The sequence below is a fragment of the Zingiber officinale genome, chromosome 11B (genome assembly GCF_018446385.1).
Source record: "Zingiber officinale cultivar Zhangliang chromosome 11B, Zo_v1.1, whole genome shotgun sequence".
NCBI classification, from domain to species: Eukaryota; Viridiplantae; Streptophyta; class Magnoliopsida; order Zingiberales; family Zingiberaceae; genus Zingiber; species Zingiber officinale.
The window spans coordinates 9902404-9910717 of record NC_056007.1 but is presented as its reverse complement, the minus strand read 5'-3'; the positions used below and the strand labels follow the sequence as shown (position 1 = coordinate 9910717).

Genomic DNA, 8314 nt, shown 5'->3' with positions numbered 1-8314 from the left:
ACCGGTGACTCTTCATCCATGATATGGTACATCATGTCATCTGTAAGACAAAGCCTGATTGTTGCCACTACAAGAAAAACGTCATTCAACAACACTCAAACGACAACGATTTTATACCAAACCGTTGCCTTTTTGCCTTTTAACAACGGTTTTAACAAAAACTATTGTCTTTTAGTAATTTTTTTGGCCTATGACAACGGTTTTTAACAACCGTTGTCTATTTATACTTTTTTGGGGATACAACAACGGTTTTTAAAGGGTACGACAACAGTTTTTTAAAACTGTTGTCTATGTGCGCTTTTTTGGGATTACGACAACGGTTTTTAAAAACCGTTGTCTATTAAGTGTTGTTAAATGTAATTGTTTTTTCTTTCGCCACTTTTTCTCCTTCGTCATTTGTCTATTTTACGCCTTGTTTTTTTCTGTCTCTTTCCCAAAACCCTACTCTTCGCCGACTCCTCCTCACTGCCCTCTTCGTCGCCTCCCTCCTCACCACCCTCTTCATCGCCTTCTTCGCCGCCTCCCTCCTCACCGCCCTCTTCGCCTCCTCCCTCCTCACCACCCTCTTCGCTGCCTCCTTCCTCGCCGCCCTCTTCGTCGCCTCAACTTTCGGCCTCACCACCTCCTCCTCGCGGCCTCTACTTTCAGCCATCTTCACCGCCTCCTCCTCCTCAAGCCTTAACCTTTCTCGTCCTCCTCCTCCTCCTACTCCTCGTCTTCCTCTTTCTCCTCTCTCTGGGTTTGATTCGCTTCGGAAATGGAGGCATCACTCCAGTCGGCAGTGTTCCTCTCAAATCGTATTGATCCGCACAGGCGTCTCTTTGCATCCCCTGCGAGATCTCTTCCAGGTTTTTTTTCGCCTCTTTTACGAATCAGATAACTATTACTGATTTGTCTGATTTGGGATCTGAAGATAGCGACATTGCTATCTTATTCTGAAACTCTCGCCCTTTTCCATCTCCATATACTAGTAGGAAGCTTGCCCTTTTCCTCACGCAGCACCGAGTCGAAGTGATCAGTCTTTCCTTTCCCGACATTCATCTTCTCACAGGTTTGTGTCTTAATCCTCGATTGCCCCTCCCCGCTTTTCAATTCTTCCCCTCATGGCACGGTCTTGTAGCGCTCTTGCTGGAGCACGTCCGAAGGATCTGTTGCGAGCACTGCATCCTTCTCTTTTTCTAACTATTTTCCTTGTTTGTTAGTTGGCACATGTTCCCCTTCCCTTTTCAATTTCTCCTCTCACGGCATAGTTGTGATGGTGGGTGTTGGTCTTGATGCCTGTTGTCATTGCGCTCATGCTGGTGCACGTATGAAGGATCAATTTTCTTCTTCAGACGTGTTCTTCAAAGATCTGAAATCCTTGAAGAAGGTATGATGCTCAATTTTGTTTTGTTTTATCTATCTCCTTGGCTTTATAAATGTTTGAGTAATTAAATTGTGCTATAGAAGACATGAATGGAAGAATGAGAATGAAATAAATCAGTCTGCATGCAATACCAGTAGATTTACCACCAATAAGCACATCTCCCATATTAAACTACCAATTCAATTTTATATAAAGGAGTGTGAAGAGGCATTGGTTTTGGATCCTGCTTTCAGGCGTGCACACCAAAGGTTGGCATCGTTGCTTATAAGGTTATAACACTTTAAAAATGTTCCATTCTTTCTAATTCAAGTTTGCAAATTGATTGCTACTGGTCCTAGTGTTATGCTGAGATATTGATATTGCTTAATTGCATATGATTCATTTCCTTGGAGCTAGTCACCCACTGCTGTTATTAATTATGACATGTAATTTATTTATGAATACTTCTATTACATAATTAATAGGTATAATTGAAGAACTATCTCAATTTTATCAAATTCTATTCTGATTGATAAGGTTGCATCTTTTTTTTATGGTAGAGTTGTCTTATGATTTTTGCATTGTTTATATTTGTTATTCAAAGTTGCAACATCAATCCCTTGTCCTTACTACAGTCATTTTGCTTGATCACAATTCTAAATTATAAAAGAGATCTTTTTGTAGAATTGTCAAGGATTGAACAGCTTTAAACAAATTACTACCCATATATTTGTCTTACATTCGTCTGTTTTAACTCACAATATTGGTAGATAGCCTTGGAGTGCCATTAATTGCAGTAATTAAAATATATCCTTGTGTTGCCGAAAAGAAAAAAAATAACATTGTTATTACCATATATTAATGTTGCTCCGGATGCACTTATGATTAATTGAATTCTAGACATACAATCAAGTGTCTGTTTTGTTTACTATGATTAGTAGACCACACTGCAACAAATATTGTGATGAGAAATAAATAATAACACGTGAAGTTTTTTATCATGTTATATGAACTCAAGAACTTGAGAAGAAAAAGAAATTGTTGTTTTTTGTGCTTAGTTTGTTTTAGCTTTTAAATTTCATTATTCTTTCTTTTGACTCATTGTGATAAATGATGTTGATGAGTAAATCTTATACTGAAATATATATTCTTCTAAAAAACTATTTATTTTGGTCAATAGGTTAGGTTAAGTTGAGAATGCTAGGAAACATCTCTTGTTAGGTTAAGTATGTAAAATATCGGAAAATAGGCGAATATTAATAAGGGATTTTTCTGGAATTTTTGGAAATTTTTCAGGAATTTTTCGGAGCTCGTACGAACGAGTTAACGGGGATGAAAACGGGGCCAGGGAAAAGCCTGTTTGGGCGACCCATTTAAGCGAGGAAATGTTTATAATTTCATTTCCTTTTTCTTTTAATTTCTTTATTTGTTTTCTTTTTTCTTTCCCCGCCGAAGCCCGCGTGCCATTCTTCTCCTTGTGCGTTTTCTCTTCTTCTCTCGAGCCCTAACCGACGCCGCACGGTTTCGCCGCCGCACACGATCCGCCGGCCGCCGTTGAGCCCTGCCGAAGCCGCTGTGCCCTCTTGCGCCGCTGCCCTCTCTGGATCGAAGCAGCGCCGGCTACCGCGACTCCCTCTTTTCTTCTTCCCGAGACCTCGCCGGCCACTAGGTTTAACCTAGCGCCATCGCCCCTCTCCGATTCTCTGTGCCGGCGACCGAGCCTCCCTTCCTCCCCACGGCAGAGCACCATTTCTTCCTTTATTGTGCCGTGTCTGGTTTAAATTTGGCCGAGACTTCTTCTGTGCCCTAGGCCTCTTCACAGCCGGTTCCTTTCTTCGCCACCAGAAGCCGACAGAGAGGAAGAAGTGTATCAAGTTGGTAAGGCATCATGTTTCATTTGATGATTTAGATATTATGTGATCAATTCATATTTTTCCTCTTGCTCACCAGAGACATTTGGTGGTTGAAGTAATTTGGTTGTGGAGTCTAGTCTTCTCCCGGTATCAACCATCTGTGGTTGAGAATCAAACAGAAGGGAAGAATTATAAGAGGTGAGGTTCTATGCACTGGGGTATTCGGTTGGTGGATTTAGGTTTTAATGTGGACAAGTTAATCGATGGCCAGTTAAGGTTGATTAATAATTAGGGTTTTCTTAATTGAGTTAAGAGTTTGATTTAGTTATTTGATACAGGTTGAGTAACTAAATTTTATGTGTTTAATTAGGTAGGTTAATGATTATGACTTAGGGTTTTGCCCTAAATTATGTTGGGAATTTTATTTAGCAATTCATTTGAATTTTTAGCTAAATAAAATATCTGTGTATTGGTATCACAGGACCTTGACGCGAGACGAGTATCTCGACGTCCGGATTTGGACGGATCGGACCTTTCTATTTTCGGAGGCGGGTACTTTGACTTATGTCTTTTGATATGCATAATAAAGTGTTTAACATATAGCAAGAATTGTGTTTTCCATTTTATTCGGTTGGTCACTACATGATCTGTTACATGTTGTTTGTTTATTTATTTTGCACTGCATGTTATTATTTATCTGACCATACATGCTTTCGGTAGTGACCCAACCATGTGATACATCATGTTCTGGACCTAGGGTTTTATATGATACCCTATCTGTTTGTGTACCTTCCATTTGATACATTGACTTGTGGTACACCTTGTATTTATGTATGGATCTTGCTATGTTATTCATGAGATTGCCATGCTTAGTGTCATGCATCATGTTTGCATGCTGTGCGATTGTTGGCTCCGCTTTGGTTGAGCCCATCGCCAGTTACATATACTGCACACACCACCACCACCCATGGGTTAGTGGTATATCAGACAGGTGTGTGGCGGTTCTGCTGTTTGGCTCCGTTGGTCTGAGGACTCAGCGTGGTAGCCGGCAGTCAGTTCCGCTCTGTTTGGCTCCGCTGGCATTTAGTGTAGCAGCGTAGTAGCCGGCAGATGGTGGACTTTGTTTGGCTCCGTTGGTCAGATGACTCAGCGTGGTAGCCGGCAGAGATATCCTCCCCGTCATTGTGTACCGGGAGATGAGAGCATTGAGCTCCCCCATTTATGATTTGGGGCCAGAGGACAGGAGTACTCCGACAGCATTCCGTCCACTCAGTCACTGTCAGGAGCAGTGATGTCCGAGTGCACGGTCACCATATGCATTTATTGCATTTTATTGTTTGTGATTGTTGCACTTATATGCTGCATTTGTATGGATGCATTTGATTGACATGCATACAGGATTATGATTTTCTTCGGTCTGACGACCTGTTACCTTTGTACCTTGATTCCGGTTAGTACAGTTATCTCCTGATTTCATTTCAGTTGCATTTATTCCTTCTCGTATTCAGGAGACTGTACGCATGATTAGTGTTATCTGTTATTTGTTTTATTATGTATATCAGTTGTACCTGCTGAGTGTTGGACTCACCCCGCCTCCATTGTTGATATTTTCAGGTTGAGGCTGTCCGGAGCAGTTCCAGTCGCTGGCCCCCCATCTGCACGTGGAGCTAGTTCTCTACTAGATCATTATTTGTTTTATTTTGGCCTTTTTCTTTATCAGACTTTGATTTAGTATTGTCTTTGGATTTTTTTTCCTATTGATATTGTATGGAGTGATACCTTTTGTTGGATTTTTGATATGATATTGGATTTCATTCTACTACGTGCCTGCCTGGACGGCAGAAGAGGTGAGTTCGTTGAATTTGAGCTTTACGAGTGTAGTGGAGTAGGGTGGATTTTGAGTCAGAGTCCTATTGTTATTGATTACTGTTATTAACTGCGTGGTTGTGACAGCCAGAGGCTGGATATCTTTATTAACTGCGTGGTGTTTGTCTTTATTTATTTTTTTTTTTTTGTTATCATTCCAGCCGCCTGTGGCTGATGTATATGTGTTATGTAGAAAGTTTCATATTGTCCGCCGTACAGGGGAGATGCTGCCGAAATTTCTTCGGACAGAGACTCCTCTGGGGCGTGACAAAGTTTACATTCCGTTGAATTTAGGGATCTTCAAGCAATGGAAAGACATTTGGACATGTGTGCAGAAGCCCGAAAGGTTGTAGATTGGAAGAGTGACCTTAAGGAGAGTGATGCTGCCTTCACTGAAGGAGCAAATGCTTCATCATTTGTAAACTCATACTAGCACTTAATCTCATTAGTTTGGATGTCATGTTAATGTTATTATAAGAGAATACAATAATGTATTCTTATAATGCCCACAATTGCAGGTAATGGCTTCAAAATGTGAAGCGTAACTTTGACTTCATCAACTTGAAGAAGCTGATATGGTCATATCTAATGTATTTAAACTTGATAGTGTAAATTCACCATCCTCAAATACTAAGTTTTTTGGTATGCTGGCAAATTCATACTTGTATGCTGTCAATGTCGAAGTGGACATGGCTCGAGGAAGGTAATGTTAAAGTGTTATATTGAATATTAAGGTAGTTTTCAATATTTTTATGTTCATTGAAAATGTGTAATGAATAATTTTCAGGTTTGAAAATGTCTTCACAAAAAGCAAAGTAGATTCATCCTAGAAATGTGGAGATATATACATTATTGAACAACACAAGAGCTATATCTCGAGCACGAGCATTAGGCAATGAACTCTTTAACTCAAGAAAATTTATGGAAGCAAGCTTAGCTTACGGGAAGGACTCAAGTATGACCCTGCAAACCTTGTTCTTTACTGCAATTCGGATAGTGCGAAAAGGCTGTTGAGGATTGCAACAAAGCTCTTAGTATTCAAGCCAACTACATGAAAGCCCTTCTTAGTTGTGCTACCTCATATTCAGAGGTGATATGATTCCCTTCTAAAATTTACCTGCTCTAGCAATGGAAGAGGTAAAAATATCTTTTGGAGTTGTCTTTTAGTTTATGGTAAAAATAGTTTCGAGTCACTGAAATACAATGGTTTTGCAGGTTGCTCCATTGGCCGTCTCAGATGCGGCTATGCTTGCCCCTGAGGAGATTTTTCATGGAAAAGGAAACATCAAAGAAGATGCAGAGTTAACAAAAGAAGAGAGGAAAAGGAGACGGGCCAACCAGAAAAGAAGATTTCGAAGATTGAAAGGTATCCTTTATTCGCTTATATTTATGGTTCTGCTTATTTTCATGCTTGTTTACAATCTGTGCATAATGGTCAAAAAAATTAGTGGCGAACTTGTGATAGACATGATCCACCACTTAGAACTACATAGTTCTTGTGCACAGGATTATATAATTTCATTCTGCTCTTTTTAGGTGTCCTCAAGAGTATTGGGAAGAATGCCGACAAGCTAAAAAAATGAAGAGACTTTAACAAATTAAGGAGCACTAGGAGCTGCAATCCCTCCTCTTCACCGACATCTAAGTAGAAAATCTTGTGTTATATTGTTCTACCTTTGTTTTAATAGTGTTATCATTTTGTTGGTTGCTTATGAAATTTTGTTGGTTGCTTATGAAATTTCTTCAGAATGTTATAAATATTATTTTTGAATGTTAGAAAATTGTATATTAAATTTTATTTTAAAATTTAGTATTTTGAATGATTTATAATATTGGAAAATTGTGTATTAATTTTTTTTATTTTTTTTCTAAAAAAGACAACGGTTTTTTACCGTTGTCGTAGATAGTTTAAAACTGTTGTTCAAGACCCTGTTATTAAAGGTAGACGCTCAAAGACAACGGTGAAAAACTGTTGTCTTTGAAGGAAAAGACAACAGTTTTTCACCGTTGTAAAAAATGTTGTCTTTGCCTTCAAAGACAACGGTTAAAAACTGTTGTCTTTTGCCACCCCTTTTAACAACACGGCCTTTAACAATAGTTCAAAATGGCCTACGACAATGGTGAAAAACCGTTGTTGTTTGACTTTTTTCTTGTAGCATGCTACTACCTTCGCCTGAAGTTCTTCCCAATCTAATCTCTCCATGCTTTCGGGTTTTCTTTCTCCTAGCGCCTTCACCATGCCTTGTAGCACCAACAAGTCCTTGACTCTTCTCTGCCATAATCCAAAGTTTCCAGTTCCATCAAACTTCACCATATCAAACTTTGCAGAAGTCATCATTGACATGTTGAAGAAATCCACCAAAAAGTTATAATTTTGATATCAATTGTTGCGCAAAGAGAGGGGGCAACAACACCTCTCAACCTCTAAAGCACGGAAGACGATAAAGAGAGAAAAGAGATCATGCGGAGCAACAAGATAAAGACACACAAAAGGAGAGCAAACATGAGAAAGGAGAAGAAGAAGAGAAAGAAGAAGAGTTTCCGTGGTTTGACAACGTGTCTACTTTACAAAAACGGCCGAAACTTTATTAGAATTCTCTCTACATAGAGAATCATATTACATGATTTTTGTGATTGTTGTTGTACAATAGGTTTACAATGACCCCTATAAATAATGCACAAATCCCAGACCCGATAAATTTGTAACAAAATTTTGTTATGAATAATCACAAGAGAATTTTGTTATGAAAAATCATAATAGAATTCTGTTATATAAAATCGCAACAGAATTTCATTACGAAAAATTTTAACAGATTTTTCTTCCATAACATCCATCATATTGACCTTCATCCAAATATGAATCACCCGTTAACACTAAAAAATCATAACCTTCTTCTTCCTTATCACTGAAGCAAACAGTAAGTACTAGCTAAGGAAATTCAGTATTATAGAGGAATGCTCTTTTTTTATAGTATTAATACAGAATTACAAATTTGTAATTCTTTGGTGATTATTGTTTTTTCGACGCATTGCCTGGGAAAAAAAAAATACTTGAATAGTATTAATTGGTAATCTTTGAAATCTGGAATTGCATGGTCACACTTTGGGACATAGAAGAACTACAATTGCGGTCAAAATAGGGGAAAAGAAGAATTGCATCGGGGAAACATACCAATAGTTGATAGGGTTGACTAACTTTAATATTAATGTATCGTGTTCCATTTTGCAAGAGAGAAATTGTAAAAGCGTG

The 8314-nt window shown here is 38.7% G+C and overlaps 1 long non-coding RNA gene across 1 annotated transcript; it reads left to right on the top strand.

Annotated features, from left to right (window-relative positions):
* The first annotated feature begins 2798 nt into the window (after positions 1-2798).
* On the top strand, positions 2799-3746 carry LOC122035387. The gene is made up of 3 exons (XR_006126968.1): positions 2799-3223; positions 3296-3396; positions 3680-3746. It is a non-coding gene; the product is annotated as an uncharacterized LOC122035387 (long non-coding RNA).
* The last annotated feature ends 4568 nt before the right edge of the window (positions 3747-8314 follow it).